Here is a 19,501-nt window from a genome sequence, read left to right on the forward strand (position 1 = left end):
ATAATGTGAACTTAACGATAAAAATATAAAAAGTATGATTAGTTCAATACAAATGACTTTAAACGATATTTAGCGGAATTATCACCATTTTTTATTAAATTTTTTCCCAAATTTTTTTTCTATTTTTTGTATTCACCCAAATGTATTGTAAATACGTGTTTTAGAAGTAAAATAATGTGAACTTAACGATAAAAATATAAAAAGTATGATTAGTTCAATACAAATGACTTTAAACGATATTTAGCGGAATTATCACCATTTTTTACCAAATTTTTTTTCTATTTTTTGTATTCACCCAAATGTATTGTAAACTCGTGTTTTAGATGTAAAATAATCTGAACTTAACGTTAAAAATATAAAAAGTATGATTAGTTTAATAGAAATGACTTAAGACGATATTTAGCGGATTCATCACCTGTATTTCAAAATTTTTTTACGACCTTTTATATTCACCCAAATGTATTGTAAAGACGTGTTTTAGATGTAAAATAATGTGAACTTAACGATAAAAATATAAAAAGTATGATTAGTTCAATACAAATGACTTTAAACGATATTTAGCGGAATTATCACCATTTTTTACCCAATTTTTTCCCAAATTTTTTTTCTATTTTTTGTATTCACCCAAATGTATTGTAAATACGTGTTTTAGATGTAAAATAATGTGAACTTAACGTTAAAAATATAAAAAGTATGATTAGTTTAATAGAAATGATTTAAGACGATATTTAGCGGATTCATCACCTGTATTTCAAAATTTTTTTACGACCTTTTATATTCACCCAAATGTATTGTAAACACGTGTTTTAGATGTAAAATAATGTGAACTTAACGTTAAAAATATAAAAAGTATGATTAGTTCAATACAAATGACTTTAAACGATATTTAGCGGAATTATCACCATTTTTTACCAAATTTTTTCCCAAATTTTTTTTCTATTTTTTGTAATCACCCAAATGTATTGTAAATACGTGTTTTAGATGTAAAATAATGTGAACTTAACGATAAAAATATAAAAAGTATGATTAGTTCAATACAAATGACTTTAAACGATATTTAGCGGAATTATCACCATTTTTTACCAAATTTTTTTTCTATTTTTTGTATTCACCCAAATGTATTGTAAACTCGTGTTTTAGATGTAAAATAATGTGAACTTAACGTTAAAAATATAAAAAGTATGATTAGTTTAATAGAAATGACTTAAGACGATATTTAGCGGATTCATCACCTGTATTTCAAAATTTTTTTACGACCTTTTATATTCACCCAAATGTATTGTAAAGACGTGTTTTAGATGTAAAATAATGTGAACTTAACGATAAAAATATAAAAAGTATGATTAGTTCAATACAAATGACTTTAAACGATATTTAGCGGAATTATCACCATTTTTTACCAAATTTTTTTTCTATTTTTTGTATTCACCCAAATGTATTGTAAATACGTGTTTTAGATGTAAAATAATGTGAACTTAACGATAAAAATATAAAAAGTATGATTAGTTCAATACAAATGACTTTAAACGATATTTAGCGGAATTATCACCATTTTTTACCAAATTTTTTTTCTATTTTTTGTATTCACCCAAATGTATTGTAAACTCGTGTTTTAGATGTAAAATAATCTGAACTTAACGTTAAAAATATAAAAAGTATGATTAGTTTAATAGAAATGACTTAAGACGATATTTAGCGGATTCATCACCTGTATTTCAAAATTTTTTTACGACCTTTTATATTCACCCAAATGTATTGTAAAGACGTGTTTTAGATGTAAAATAATGTGAACTTAACGATAAAAATATAAAAAGTATGATTAATTCAATACAAATGACTTTAAACGATATTTAGCGGAATTATCACCATTTTTTACCAAATTTTTTCCCAAATTTTTTTTCTATTTTTTGTATTCACCCAAATGTATTGTAAATACGTGTTTTAGATGTAAAATAATGTGAACTTAACGATAAAAATATAAAAAGTATGATTAGTTCAATACAAATGACTTTAAACGATATTTAGCGGAATTATCACCATTTTTTACCCAATTTTTTCCCAAATTTTTTTTCTATTTTTTGTATTCACCCAAATGTATTGTAAATACGTGTTTTAGATGTAAAATAATGTGAACTTAACGTTAAAAATATAAAAAGTATGATTAGTTTAATAGAAATGATTTAAGACGATATTTAGCGGATTCATCACCTGTATTTCAAAATTTTTTTACGACCTTTTATATTCACCCAAATGTATTGTAAACACGTGTTTTAGATGTAAAATAATGTGAACTTAACGTTAAAAATATAAAAAGTATGATTAGTTCAATACAAATGACTTTAAACGATATTTAGCGGAATTATCACCATTTTTTACCAAATTTTTTCTCTAATTTTTTTTCTATTTTTTGTAATCACCCAAATGTATTGTAAATACGTGTTTTAGATGTAAAATAATGTGAACTTAACGATAAAAATATAAAAAGTATGATTAGTTCAATACAAATGACTTTAAACGATATTTAGCGGAATTATCACCATTTTTTACCAAATTTTTTTTCTATTTTTTGTATTCACCCAAATGTATTGTAAACTCGTGTTTTAGATGTAAAATAATGTGAACTTAACGTTAAAAATATAAAAAGTATGATTAGTTTAATAGAAATGACTTAAGACGATATTTAGCGATTCATCACCTGTATTTCAAAATTTTTTTACGACCTTTTATATTCACCCAAATGTATTGTAAAGACGTGTTTTAGATGTAAAATAATGTGAACTTAACGATAAAAATATAAAAAGTATGATTAGTTCAATACAAATGACTTTAAACGATATTTAGCGGAATTATCACCATTTTTTACCAAATTTTTTCCCAAATTTTTTTTCTATTTTTTGTATTCACCCAAATGTATTGTAAATACGTGTTTTAGATGTAAAATAATGTGAACTTAACGATAAAAATATAAAAAGTATGATTAGTTCAATACAAATGACTTTAAACGATATTTAGCGGAATTATCACCATTTTTTACCAAATTTTTCTTCTATTTTTTGTATTCACCCAAATGTATTGTAAACTCGTGTTTTAGATGTAAAATAATCTGAACTTAACGTTAAAAATATAAAAAGTATGATTAGTTTAATAGAAATGACTTAAGACGATATTTAGCGGATTCATCACCTGTATTTCAAAATTTTTTTACGACCTTTTATATTCACCCAAATGTATTGTAAAGACGTGTTTTAGATGTAAAATAATGTGAACTTAACGATAAAAATATAAAAAGTATGATTAGTTCAATACAAATGACTTTAAACGATATTTAGCGGAATTATCACCATTTTTTACCAAATTTTTTCCCAAATTTTTTTTCTATTTTTTGTATTCACCCAAATGTATTGTAAAGACGTGTTTTAGATGTAAAATAATCTGAACTTAACGTTAAAAATATAAAAAGTATGATTAGTTTAATAGAAATGACTTAAGACGATATTTAGCGGATTCATCACCTGTATTTCAAAATTTTTTTACGACCTTTTATATTCACCCAAATGTATTGTAAAGACGTGTTTTAGATGTAAAATAATGTGAACTTAACGATAAAAATATAAAAAGTATGATTAGTTCAATACAAATGACTTTAAACGATATTTAGCGGAATTATCACCATTTTTTACCCAATTTTTTCCCAAATTTTTTTTCTATTTTTTGTATTCACCCAAATGTATTGTAAATACGTGTTTTAGATGTAAAATAATGTGAACTTAACGTTAAAAATATAAAAAGTATGATTAGTTTAATAGAAATGATTTAAGACGATATTTAGCGGATTCATCACCTGTATTTCAAAATTTTTTTACGACCTTTTATATTCACCCAAATGTATTGTAAACACGTGTTTTAGATGTAAAATAATGTGAACTTAACGTTAAAAATATAAAAAGTATGATTAGTTCAATACAAATGACTTTAAACGATATTTAGCGGAATTATCACCATTTTTTACCAAATTTTTTCCCAAATTTTTTTTCTATTTTTTGTAATCACCCAAATGTATTGTAAATACGTGTTTTAGATGTAAAATAATGTGAACTTAACGATAAAAATATAAAAAGTATGATTAGTTCAATACAAATGACTTTAAACGATATTTAGCGGAATTATCACCATTTTTTACCAAATTTTTTTTCTATTTTTTGTATTCACCCAAATGTATTGTAAACTCGTGTTTTAGATGTAAAATAATGTGAACTTAACGTTAAAAATATAAAAAGTATGATTAGTTTAATAGAAATGACTTAAGACGATATTTAGCGGATTCATCACCTGTATTTCAAAATTTTTTTACGACCTTTTATATTCACCCAAATGTATTGTAAAGACGTGTTTTAGATGTAAAATAATGTGAACTTAACGATAAAAATATAAAAAGTATGATTAGTTCAATACAAATGACTTTAAACGATATTTAGCGGAATTATCACCATTTTTTACCAAATTTTTTTTCTATTTTTTGTATTCACCCAAATGTATTGTAAATACGTGTTTTAGATGTAAAATAATGTGAACTTAACGATAAAAATATAAAAAGTATGATTAGTTCAATACAAATGACTTTAAACGATATTTAGCGGAATTATCACCATTTTTTACCAAATTTTTTTTCTATTTTTTGTATTCACCCAAATGTATTGTAAACTCGTGTTTTAGATGTAAAATAATCTGAACTTAACGTTAAAAATATAAAAAGTATGATTAGTTTAATACAAATGACTTTAAACGATATTTAGCGGAATTATCACCATTTTTTACCAAATTTTTTTCCTATTTTTTGTATTCAGACAAATGTATTGTAAACTCGTGTTTTAGATGTAAAATAATGTGAACTTAACGTTAAAAATATAAAAAGTATGATTAGTTTAATAGAAATGACTTAAGACGATATTTAGAGGATTCATCACCTGTATTTCAAAATTTTTTTACGACCTTTTATATTCACCCAAATGTATTGTAAAGACGTGTTTTAGATGTAAAATAATGTGAACTTAACGATAAAAATATAAAAAGTATGATTAGTTCAATACAAATGACTTTAAACGATATTTAGCGGAATTATCACCATTTTTTACCAAATTTTTTTTCTATTTTTTGTATTCACCCAAATGTATTGTAAACTCGTGTTTTAGATGTAAAATAATCTGAACTTAACGTTAAAAATATAAAAAGTATGATTAGTTTAATAGAAATGACTTAAGACGATATTTAGCGGATTCATCACCTGTATTTCAAAATTTTTTTACGACCTTTTATATTCACCCAAATGTATTGTAAAGACGTGTTTTAGATGTAAAATAATGTGAACTTAACGATAAAAATATAAAAAGTATGATTAGTTCAATACAAATGACTTTAAACGATATTTAGCGGAATTATCACCATTTTTTACCCAATTTTTTCCCAAATTTTTTTTCTATTTTTTGTATTCACCCAAATGTATTGTAAATACGTGTTTTAGATGTAAAATAATGTGAACTTAACGTTAAAAATATAAAAAGTATGATTAGTTTAATAGAAATGATTTAAGACGATATTTAGCGGATTCATCACCTGTATTTCAAAATTTTTTTACGACCTTTTATATTCACCCAAATGTATTGTAAACACGTGTTTTAGATGTAAAATAATGTGAACTTAACGTTAAAAATATAAAAAGTATGATTAGTTCAATACAAATGACTTTAAACGATATTTAGCGGAATTATCACCATTTTTTACCAAATTTTTTCCCAAATTTTTTTTCTATTTTTTGTAATCACCCAAATGTATTGTAAATACGTGTTTTAGATGTAAAATAATGTGAACTTAACGATAAAAATATAAAAAGTATGATTAGTTCAATACAAATGACTTTAAACGATATTTAGCGGAATTATCACCATTTTTTACCAAATTTTTTTTCTATTTTTTGTATTCACCCAAATGTATTGTAAACTCGTGTTTTAGATGTAAAATAATGTGAACTTAACGTTAAAAATATAAAAAGTATGATTAGTTTAATAGAAATGACTTAAGACGATATTTAGCGGATTCATCACCTGTATTTCAAAATTTTTTTACGACCTTTTATATTCACCCAAATGTATTGTAAAGACGTGTTTTAGATGTAAAATAATGTGAACTTAACGATAAAAATATAAAAAGTATGATTAGTTCAATACAAATGACTTTAAACGATATTTAGCGGAATTATCACCATTTTTTACCAAATTTTTTTTCTATTTTTTGTATTCACCCAAATGTATTGTAAATACGTGTTTTAGATGTAAAATAATGTGAACTTAACGATAAAAATATAAAAAGTATGATTAGTTCAATACAAATGACTTTAAACGATATTTAGCGGAATTATCACCATTTTTTACCAAATTTTTTTTCTATTTTTTGTATTCACCCAAATGTATTGTAAACTCGTGTTTTAGATGTAAAATAATCTGAACTTAACGTTAAAAATATAAAAAGTATGATTAGTTTAATACAAATGACTTTAAACGATATTTAGCGGAATTATCACCATTTTTTACCAAATTTTTTTCCTATTTTTTGTATTCAGACAAATGTATTGTAAACTCGTGTTTTAGATGTAAAATAATGTGAACTTAACGTTAAAAATATAAAAAGTATGATTAGTTTAATAGAAATGACTTAAGACGATATTTAGAGGATTCATCACCTGTATTTCAAAATTTTTTTACGACCTTTTATATTCACCCAAATGTATTGTAAAGACGTGTTTTAGATGTAAAATAATGTGAACTTAACGATAAAAATATAAAAAGTATGATTAGTTCAATACAAATGACTTTAAACGATATTTAGCGGAATTATCACCATTTTTTACCAAATTTTTTTTCTATTTTTTGTATTCACCCAAATGTATTGTAAACTCGTGTTTTAGATGTAAAATAATCTGAACTTAACGTTAAAAATATAAAAAGTATGATTAGTTTAATAGAAATGACTTAAGACGATATTTAGCGGATTCATCACCTGTATTTCAAAATTTTTTTACGACCTTTTATATTCACCCAAATGTATTGTAAAGACGTGTTTTAGATGTAAAATAATGTGAACTTAACGATAAAAATATAAAAAGTATGATTAGTTCAATACAAATGACTTTAAACGATATTTAGCGGAATTATCACCATTTTTTACCCAATTTTTTCCCAAATTTTTTTTCTATTTTTTGTATTCACCCAAATGTATTGTAAATACGTGTTTTAGATGTAAAATAATGTGAACTTAACGTTAAAAATATAAAAAGTATGATTAGTTTAATAGAAATGATTTAAGACGATATTTAGCGGATTCATCACCTGTATTTCAAAATTTTTTTACGACCTTTTATATTCACCCAAATGTATTGTAAACACGTGTTTTAGATGTAAAATAATGTGAACTTAACGTTAAAAATATAAAAAGTATGATTAGTTCAATACAAATGACTTTAAACGATATTTAGCGGAATTATCACCATTTTTTACCAAATTTTTTCCCAAATTTTTTTTCTATTTTTTGTAATCACCCAAATGTATTGTAAATACGTGTTTTAGATGTAAAATAATGTGAACTTAACGATAAAAATATAAAAAGTATGATTAGTTCAATACAAATGACTTTAAACGATATTTAGCGGAATTATCACCATTTTTTACCAAATTTTTTTTCTATTTTTTGTATTCACCCAAATGTATTGTAAACTCGTGTTTTAGATGTAAAATAATGTGAACTTAACGTTAAAAATATAAAAAGTATGATTAGTTTAATAGAAATGACTTAAGACGATATTTAGCGGATTCATCACCTGTATTTCAAAATTTTTTTACGACCTTTTATATTCACCCAAATGTATTGTAAAGACGTGTTTTAGATGTAAAATAATGTGAACTTAACGATAAAAATATAAAAAGTATGATTAGTTCAATACAAATGACTTTAAACGATATTTAGCGGAATTATCACCATTTTTTACCAAATTTTTTTTCTATTTTTTGTATTCACCCAAATGTATTGTAAATACGTGTTTTAGATGTAAAATAATGTGAACTTAACGATAAAAATATAAAAAGTATGATTAGTTCAATACAAATGACTTTAAACGATATTTAGCGGAATTATCACCATTTTTTACCAAATTTTTTTTCTATTTTTTGTATTCACCCAAATGTATTGTAAACTCGTGTTTTAGATGTAAAATAATCTGAACTTAACGTTAAAAATATAAAAAGTATGATTAGTTTAATAGAAATGACTTAAGACGATATTTAGCGGATTCATCACCTGTATTTCAAAATTTTTTTACGACCTTTTATATTCACCCAAATGTATTGTAAAGACGTGTTTTAGATGTAAAATAATGTGAACTTAACGATAAAAATATAAAAAGTATGATTAGTTCAATACAAATGACTTTAAACGATATTTAGCGGAATTATCACCATTTTTTACCAAATTTTTTCCCAAATTTTTTTTCTATTTTTTGTATTCACCCAAATGTATTGTAAATACGTGTTTTAGATGTAAAATAATGTGAACTTAACGATAAAAATATAAAAAGTATGATTAGTTCAATACAAATGACTTTAAACGATATTTAGCGGAATTATCACCATTTTTTACCCAATTTTTTCCCAAATTTTTTTTCTATTTTTTGTATTCACCCAAATGTATTGTAAATACGTGTTTTAGATGTAAAATAATGTGAACTTAACGTTAAAAATATAAAAAGTATGATTAGTTTAATAGAAATGATTTAAGACGATATTTAGCGGATTCATCACCTGTATTTCAAAATTTTTTTACGACCTTTTATATTCACCCAAATGTATTGTAAACACGTGTTTTAGATGTAAAATAATGTGAACTTAACGTTAAAAATATAAAAAGTATGATTAGTTCAATACAAATGACTTTAAACGATATTTAGCGGAATTATCACCATTTTTTACCAAATTTTTTTTCTATTTTTTGTATTCACCCAAATGTATTGTAAACTCGTGTTTTAGATGTAAAATAATGTGAACTTAACGTTAAAAATATAAAAAGTATGATTAGTTTAATAGAAATGACTTAAGACGATATTTAGCGGATTCATCACCTGTATTTCAAAAATTTTTTACGACCTTTTATATTCACCCAAATGTATTGTAAAGACGTGTTTTAGATGTAAAATAATGTGAACTTAACGATAAAAATTTAAAAAGTATGATTAGTTCAATACAAATGACTTTAAACGATATTTAGCGGAATTATCACCATTTTTTACCAAATTTTTTTTCTATTTTTTGTATTCACCCAAATGTATTGTAAATACGTGTTTTAGATGTAAAATAATGTGAACTTAACGATAAAAATATAAAAAGTATGATTAGTTCAATACAAATGACTTTAAACGATATTTAGCGGAATTATCACCATTTTTTACCAAATTTTTCTTCTATTTTTTGTATTCACCCAAATGTATTGTAAACTCGTGTTTTAGATGTAAAATAATCTGAACTTAACGTTAAAAATATAAAAAGTATGATTAGTTTAATAGAAATGACTTAAGACGATATTTAGCGGATTCATCACCTGTATTTCAAAATTTTTTTACGACCTTTTATATTCACCCAAATGTATTGTAAAGACGTGTTTTAGATGTAAAATAATGTGAACTTAACGATAAAAATATAAAAAGTATGATTAGTTCAATACAAATGACTTTAAACGATATTTAGCGGAATTATCACCATTTTTTACCAAATTTTTTTTCTATTTTTTGTATTCACCCAAATGTATTGTAAATACGTGTTTTAGATGTAAAATAATGTGAACTTAACGATAAAAATATAAAAAGTATGATTAGTTCAATACAAATGACTTTAAACGATATTTAGCGGAATTATCACCATTTTTTACCAAATTTTTCTTCTATTTTTTGTATTCACCCAAATGTATTGTAAACTCGTGTTTTAGATGTAAAATAATCTGAACTTAACGTTAAAAATATAAAAAGTATGATTAGTTTAATAGAAATGACTTAAGACGATATTTAGCGGATTCATCACCTGTATTTCAAAATTTTTTTACGACCTTTTATATTCACCCAAATGTATTGTAAAGACGTGTTTTAGATGTAAAATAATGTGAACTTAACGATAAAAATATAAAAAGTATGATTAGTTCAATACAAATGACTTTAAACGATATTTAGCGGAATTATCACCATTTTTTACCAAATTTTTTCCCAAATTTTTTTTCTATTTTTTGTATTCACCCAAATGTATTGTAAAGACGTGTTTTAGATGTAAAATAATCTGAACTTAACGTTAAAAATATAAAAAGTATGATTAGTTTAATAGAAATGACTTAAGACGATATTTAGCGGATTCATCACCTGTATTTCAAAATTTTTTTACGACCTTTTATATTCACCCAAATGTATTGTAAAGACGTGTTTTAGATGTAAAATAATGTGAACTTAACGATAAAAATATAAAAAGTATGATTAGTTCAATACAAATGACTTTAAACGATATTTAGCGGAATTATCACCATTTTTTACCCAATTTTTTCCCAAATTTTTTTTCTATTTTTTGTATTCACCCAAATGTATTGTAAATACGTGTTTTAGATGTAAAATAATGTGAACTTAACGTTAAAAATATAAAAAGTATGATTAGTTTAATAGAAATGATTTAAGACGATATTTAGCGGATTCATCACCTGTATTTCAAAATTTTTTTACGACCTTTTATATTCACCCAAATGTATTGTAAACACGTGTTTTAGATGTAAAATAATGTGAACTTAACGTTAAAAATATAAAAAGTATGATTAGTTCAATACAAATGACTTTAAACGATATTTAGCGGAATTATCACCATTTTTTACCAAATTTTTTCCCAAATTTTTTTTCTATTTTTTGTAATCACCCAAATGTATTGTAAATACGTGTTTTAGATGTAAAATAATGTGAACTTAACGATAAAAATATAAAAAGTATGATTAGTTCAATACAAATGACTTTAAACGATATTTAGCGGAATTATCACCATTTTTTACCAAATTTTTTTTCTATTTTTTGTATTCACCCAAATGTATTGTAAACTCGTGTTTTAGATGTAAAATAATGTGAACTTAACGTTAAAAATATAAAAAGTATGATTAGTTTAATAGAAATGACTTAAGACGATATTTAGCGGATTCATCACCTGTATTTCAAAATTTTTTTACGACCTTTTATATTCACCCAAATGTATTGTAAAGACGTGTTTTAGATGTAAAATAATGTGAACTTAACGATAAAAATATAAAAAGTATGATTAGTTCAATACAAATGACTTTAAACGATATTTAGCGGAATTATCACCATTTTTTACCAAATTTTTTTTCTATTTTTTGTATTCACCCAAATGTATTGTAAATACGTGTTTTAGATGTAAAATAATGTGAACTTAACGATAAAAATATAAAAAGTATGATTAGTTCAATACAAATGACTTTAAACGATATTTAGCGGAATTATCACCATTTTTTACCAAATTTTTTTTCTATTTTTTGTATTCACCCAAATGTATTGTAAACTCGTGTTTTAGATGTAAAATAATCTGAACTTAACGTTAAAAATATAAAAAGTATGATTAGTTTAATACAAATGACTTTAAACGATATTTAGCGGAATTATCACCATTTTTTACCAAATTTTTTTCCTATTTTTTGTATTCAGACAAATGTATTGTAAACTCGTGTTTTAGATGTAAAATAATGTGAACTTAACGTTAAAAATATAAAAAGTATGATTAGTTTAATAGAAATGACTTAAGACGATATTTAGAGGATTCATCACCTGTATTTCAAAATTTTTTTACGACCTTTTATATTCACCCAAATGTATTGTAAAGACGTGTTTTAGATGTAAAATAATGTGAACTTAACGATAAAAATATAAAAAGTATGATTAGTTCAATACAAATGACTTTAAACGATATTTAGCGGAATTATCACCATTTTTTATTAAATTTTTTCCCAAATTTTTTTTCTATTTTTTGTATTCACCCAAATGTATTGTAAATACGTGTTTTAGAAGTAAAATAATGTGAACTTAACGATAAAAATATAAAAAGTATGATTAGTTCAATACAAATGACTTTAAACGATATTTAGCGGAATTATCACCATTTTTTACCAAATTTTTTTTCTATTTTTTGTATTCACCCAAATGTATTGTAAACTCGTGTTTTAGATGTAAAATAATCTGAACTTAACGTTAAAAATATAAAAAGTATGATTAGTTTAATAGAAATGACTTAAGACGATATTTAGCGGATTCATCACCTGTATTTCAAAATTTTTTTACGACCTTTTATATTCACCCAAATGTATTGTAAAGACGTGTTTTAGATGTAAAATAATGTGAACTTAACGATAAAAATATAAAAAGTATGATTAGTTCAATACAAATGACTTTAAACGATATTTAGCGGAATTATCACCATTTTTTACCCAATTTTTTCCCAAATTTTTTTTCTATTTTTTGTATTCACCCAAATGTATTGTAAATACGTGTTTTAGATGTAAAATAATGTGAACTTAACGTTAAAAATATAAAAAGTATGATTAGTTTAATAGAAATGATTTAAGACGATATTTAGCGGATTCATCACCTGTATTTCAAAATTTTTTTACGACCTTTTATATTCACCCAAATGTATTGTAAACACGTGTTTTAGATGTAAAATAATGTGAACTTAACGTTAAAAATATAAAAAGTATGATTAGTTCAATACAAATGACTTTAAACGATATTTAGCGGAATTATCACCATTTTTTACCAAATTTTTTCCCAAATTTTTTTTCTATTTTTTGTAATCACCCAAATGTATTGTAAATACGTGTTTTAGATGTAAAATAATGTGAACTTAACGATAAAAATATAAAAAGTATGATTAGTTCAATACAAATGACTTTAAACGATATTTAGCGGAATTATCACCATTTTTTACCAAATTTTTTTTCTATTTTTTGTATTCACCCAAATGTATTGTAAACTCGTGTTTTAGATGTAAAATAATGTGAACTTAACGTTAAAAATATAAAAAGTATGATTAGTTTAATAGAAATGACTTAAGACGATATTTAGCGGATTCATCACCTGTATTTCAAAATTTTTTTACGACCTTTTATATTCACCCAAATGTATTGTAAAGACGTGTTTTAGATGTAAAATAATGTGAACTTAACGATAAAAATATAAAAAGTATGATTAGTTCAATACAAATGACTTTAAACGATATTTAGCGGAATTATCACCATTTTTTACCAAATTTTTTTTCTATTTTTTGTATTCACCCAAATGTATTGTAAATACGTGTTTTAGATGTAAAATAATGTGAACTTAACGATAAAAATATAAAAAGTATGATTAGTTCAATACAAATGACTTTAAACGATATTTAGCGGAATTATCACCATTTTTTACCAAATTTTTTTTCTATTTTTTGTATTCACCCAAATGTATTGTAAACTCGTGTTTTAGATGTAAAATAATCTGAACTTAACGTTAAAAATATAAAAAGTATGATTAGTTTAATAGAAATGACTTAAGACGATATTTAGCGGATTCATCACCTGTATTTCAAAATTTTTTTACGACCTTTTATATTCACCCAAATGTATTGTAAAGACGTGTTTTAGATGTAAAATAATGTGAACTTAACGATAAAAATATAAAAAGTATGATTAGTTCAATACAAATGACTTTAAACGATATTTAGCGGAATTATCACCATTTTTTACCAAATTTTTTCCCAAATTTTTTTTCTATTTTTTGTATTCACCCAAATGTATTGTAAATACGTGTTTTAGATGTAAAATAATGTGAACTTAACGATAAAAATATAAAAAGTATGATTAGTTCAATACAAATGACTTTAAACGATATTTAGCGGAATTATCACCATTTTTTACCCAATTTTTTCCCAAATTTTTTTTCTATTTTTTGTATTCACCCAAATGTATTGTAAATACGTGTTTTAGATGTAAAATAATGTGAACTTAACGTTAAAAATATAAAAAGTATGATTAGTTTAATAGAAATGATTTAAGACGATATTTAGCGGATTCATCACCTGTATTTCAAAATTTTTTTACGACCTTTTATATTCACCCAAATGTATTGTAAACTCGTGTTTTAGATGTAAAATAATGTGAACTTAACGTTAAAAATATAAAAAGTATGATTAGTTCAATACAAATGACTTTAAACGATATTTAGCGGAATTATCACCATTTTTTACCAAATTTTTTCCCAAATTTTTTTTCTATTTTTTGTAATCACCCAAATGTATTGTAAATACGTGTTTTAGATGTAAAATAATGTGAACTTAACGATAAAAATATAAAAAGTATGATTAGTTCAATACAAATGACTTTAAACGATATTTAGCGGAATTATCACCATTTTTTACCAAATTTTTTTTCTATTTTTTGTATTCACCCAAATGTATTGTAAACTCGTGTTTTAGATGTAAAATAATGTGAACTTAACGTTAAAAATATAAAAAGTATGATTAGTTTAATAGAAATGACTTAAGACGATATTTAGCGGATTCATCACCTGTATTTCAAAATTTTTTTACGACCTTTTATATTCACCCAAATGTATTGTAAAGACGTGTTTTAGATGTAAAATAATGTGAACTTAACGATAAAAATTTAAAAAGTATGATTAGTTCAATACAAATGACTTTAAACGATATTTAGCGGAATTATCACCATTTTTTACCAAATTTTTTTTCTATTTTTTGTATTCACCCAAATGTATTGTAAATACGTGTTTTAGATGTAAAATAATGTGAACTTAACGATAAAAATATAAAAAGTATGATTAGTTCAATACAAATGACTTTAAACGATATTTAGCGGAATTATCACCATTTTTTACCAAATTTTTCTTCTATTTTTTGTATTCACCCAAATGTATTGTAAACTCGTGTTTTAGATGTAAAATAATCTGAACTTAACGTTAAAAATATAAAAAGTATGATTAGTTTAATAGAAATGACTTAAGACGATATTTAGCGGATTCATCACCTGTATTTCAAAATTTTTTTACGACCTTTTATATTCACCCAAATGTATTGTAAAGACGTGTTTTAGATGTAAAATAATGTGAACTTAACGATAAAAATATAAAAAGTATGATTAGTTCAATACAAATGACTTTAAACGATATTTAGCGGAATTATCACCATTTTTTACCAAATTTTTTCCCAAATTTTTTTTCTATTTTTTGTATTCACCCAAATGTATTGTAAAGACGTGTTTTAGATGTAAAATAATCTGAACTTAACGTTAAAAATATAAAAAGTATGATTAGTTTAATAGAAATGACTTAAGACGATATTTAGCGGATTCATCACCTGTATTTCAAAATTTTTTTACGACCTTTTATATTCACCCAAATGTATTGTAAAGACGTGTTTTAGATGTAAAATAATGTGAACTTAACGATAAAAATATAAAAAGTATGATTAGTTCAATACAAATGACTTTAAACGATATTTAGCGGAATTATCACCATTTTTTACCCAATTTTTTCCCAAATTTTTTTTCTATTTTTTGTATTCACCCAAATGTATTGTAAATACGTGTTTTAGATGTAAAATAATGTGAACTTAACGTTAAAAATATAAAAAGTATGATTAGTTTAATAGAAATGATTTAAGACGATATTTAGCGGATTCATCACCTGTATTTCAAAATTTTTTTACGACCTTTTATATTCACCCAAATGTATTGTAAACACGTGTTTTAGATGTAAAATAATGTGAACTTAACGTTAAAAATATAAAAAGTATGATTAGTTCAATACAAATGACTTTAAACGATATTTAGCGGAATTATCACCATTTTTTACCAAATTTTTTCCCAAATTTTTTTTCTATTTTTTGTAATCACCCAAATGTATTGTAAATACGTGTTTTAGATGTAAAATAATGTGAACTTAACGATAAAAATATAAAAAGTATGATTAGTTCAATACAAATGACTTTAAACGATATTTAGCGGAATTATCACCATTTTTTACCAAATTTTTTTTCTATTTTTTGTATTCACCCAAATGTATTGTAAACTCGTGTTTTAGATGTAAAATAATGTGAACTTAACGTTAAAAATATAAAAAGTATGATTAGTTTAATAGAAATGACTTAAGACGATATTTAGCGGATTCATCACCTGTATTTCAAAATTTTTTTACGACCTTTTATATTCACCCAAATGTATTGTAAAGACGTGTTTTAGATGTAAAATAATGTGAACTTAACGATAAAAATATAAAAAGTATGATTAGTTCAATACAAATGACTTTAAACGATATTTAGCGGAATTATCACCATTTTTTACCAAATTTTTTTTCTATTTTTTGTATTCACCCAAATGTATTGTAAATACGTGTTTTAGATGTAAAATAATGTGAACTTAACGATAAAAATATAAAAAGTATGATTAGTTCAATACAAATGACTTTAAACGATATTTAGCGGAATTATCACCATTTTTTACCAAATTTTTCTTCTATTTTTTGTATTCACCCAAATGTATTGTAAACTCGTGTTTTAGATGTAAAATAATCTGAACTTAACGTTAAAAATATAAAAAGTATGATTAGTTTAATAGAAATGACTTAAGACGATATTTAGCGGATTCATCACCTGTATTTCAAAATTTTTTTACGACCTTTTATATTCACCCAAATGTATTGTAAAGACGTGTTTTAGATGTAAAATAATGTGAACTTAACGATAAAAATATAAAAAGTATGATTAGTTCAATACAAATGACTTTAAACGATATTTAGCGGAATTATCACCATTTTTTACCAAATTTTTTCCCAAATTTTTTTTCTATTTTTTGTATTCACCCAAATGTATTGTAAATACGTGTTTTAGATGTAAAATAATGTGAACTTAACGATAAAAATATAAAAAGTATGATTAGTTCAATACAAATGACTTTAAACGATATTTAGCGGAATTATCACCATTTTTTACCCAATTTTTTCCCAAATTTTTTTTCTATTTTTTGTATTCACCCAAATGTATTGTAAATACGTGTTTTAGATGTAAAATAATGTGAACTTAACGTTAAAAATATAAAAAGTATGATTAGTTTAATAGAAATGATTTAAGACGATATTTAGCGGATTCATCACCTGTATTTCAAAATTTTTTTACGACCTTTTATATTCACCCAAATGTATTGTAAAGACGTGTTTTAGATGTAAAATAATGTGAACTTAACGATAAAAATATAAAAAGTATGATTAGTTCAATACAAATGACTTTAAACGATATTTAGCGGAATTATCACCATTTTTTACCAAATTTTTTTTCTATTTTTTGTATTCACCCAAATGTATTGTAAATACGTGTTTTAGATGTAAAATAATGTGAACTTAACGATAAAAATATAAAAAGTATGATTAGTTCAATACAAATGACTTTAAACGATATTTAGCGGAATTATCACCATTTTATACCAAATTTTTTTTCTATTTTTTGTATTCACCCAAATGTATTGTAAACTCGTGTTTTAGATGTAAAATAATGTGAACTTAACGTTAAAAATATAAAAAGTATGATTAGTTTAATAGAAATGACTTAAGACGATATTTAGCGGATTCATCACCTGTATTTCAAAATTTTTTTACGACCTTTTATATTCACCCAAATGTATTGTAAAGACGTGTTTTAGATGTAAAATAATGTGAACTTAACGATAAAAATATAAAAAGTATGATTAGTTCAATACAAATGACTTTAAACGATATTTAGCGGAATTATCACCATTTTTTACCAAATTTTTTCCCAAATTTTTTTTCTATTTTTTTTATTCACCCAAATGTATTGTAAATACGTGTTTTAGATGTAAAATAATGTGAACTTAACGATAAAAATATAAAAAGTATGATTAGTACAATACAAATGACTTTAAACGATATTTAGCGGAATTATCACCATTTTTTACCCAATTTTTTCCCAAATTTTTTTTCTATTTTTTGTATTCACCCAAATGTATTGTAAACACGTGTTTTAGATGTAAAATAATGTGAACTTAACGTTAAAAATATAAAAAGTATGATTAGTTCAATACAAATGACTTTAAACGATATTTAGCGGAATTATCACCATTTTTTACCAAATTTTTTCCCAAATTTTTTTTCTATTTTTTGTATTCACCCAAATGTATTGTAAATACGTGTTTTAGATGTAAAATAATGTGAACTTAACGATAAAAATATAAAAAGTATGATTAGTTCAATACAAATGACTTTAAACGATATTTAGCGGAATTATCACCATTTTTTACCAAATTTTTTTTCTATTTTTTGTATTCACCCAAATGTATTGTAAACTCGTGTTTTAGATGTAAAATAATGTGAACTTAACGTTAAAAATATAAAAAGTATGATTAGTTTAATAGAAATGACTTAAGACGATATTTAGCGGATTCATCACCTGTATTTCAAAATTTTTTTACGACCATTTATATTCACCCATATGTATTGTAAAGACGTGTTTTAGATGTAAAATAATGTGAACTTAACGATAAAAATATAAAAAGTATGATTAGTTCAATACAAATGACTTTAAACGATATTTAGCGGAATTATCACCATTTTTTACCAAATTTTTTCCCAAATTTTTTTCTATTTTTTTTATTCACCCAAATGTATTGTAAATACGTGTTTTAGATGTAAAATAATGTGAACTTAACGATAAAAATATAAAAAGTATGATTAGTTCAATACAAATGACTTTAAACGATATTTAGCGGAATTATCACCATTTTTTACACAATTTTTTCCCAAATTTTTTTTCTATTTTTTGTATTCACCCAAATGTATTGTAAACACGTGTTTTAGATGTAAAATAATGTGAACTTAACGTTAAAAATATAAAAAGTATGATTAGTTCAATACAAATGACTTTAAACGATATTTAGCGGAATTATCACCATTTTTTACCAAATTTTTTCCCAAATTTTTTTTCTATTTTTTGTATTCACCCAAATGTATTGTAAATACGTGTTTTAGATGTAAAATAATGTGAACTTAACGATAAAAATATAAAAAGTATGATTAGTTCAATACAAATGACTTTAAACGATATTTAGCGGAATTATCACCATTTTTTACCAAATTTTTTTTCTATTTTTTGTATTCACCCAAATGTATTGTAAATACGTGTTTTAGATGTAAAATAATGTGAACTTAACGATAAAAATATAAAAAGTATGATTAGTTCAATACAAATGACTTTAAACGATATTTAGCGGAATTATCACCATTTTATACCAAATTTTTTTTCTATTTTTTGTATTCACCCAAATGTATTGTAAACTCGTGTTTTAGATGTAAAATAATGTGAACTTAACGTTAAAAATATAAAAA

The sequence above is a fragment of the Diuraphis noxia genome, unplaced genomic scaffold, assembly GCF_037042655.1.
Source record: "Diuraphis noxia isolate RWA-SAM2 unplaced genomic scaffold, SU_Dnox_SAM2 contig0011, whole genome shotgun sequence".
Classification (NCBI taxonomy): domain Eukaryota; kingdom Metazoa; phylum Arthropoda; class Insecta; order Hemiptera; family Aphididae; genus Diuraphis; species Diuraphis noxia.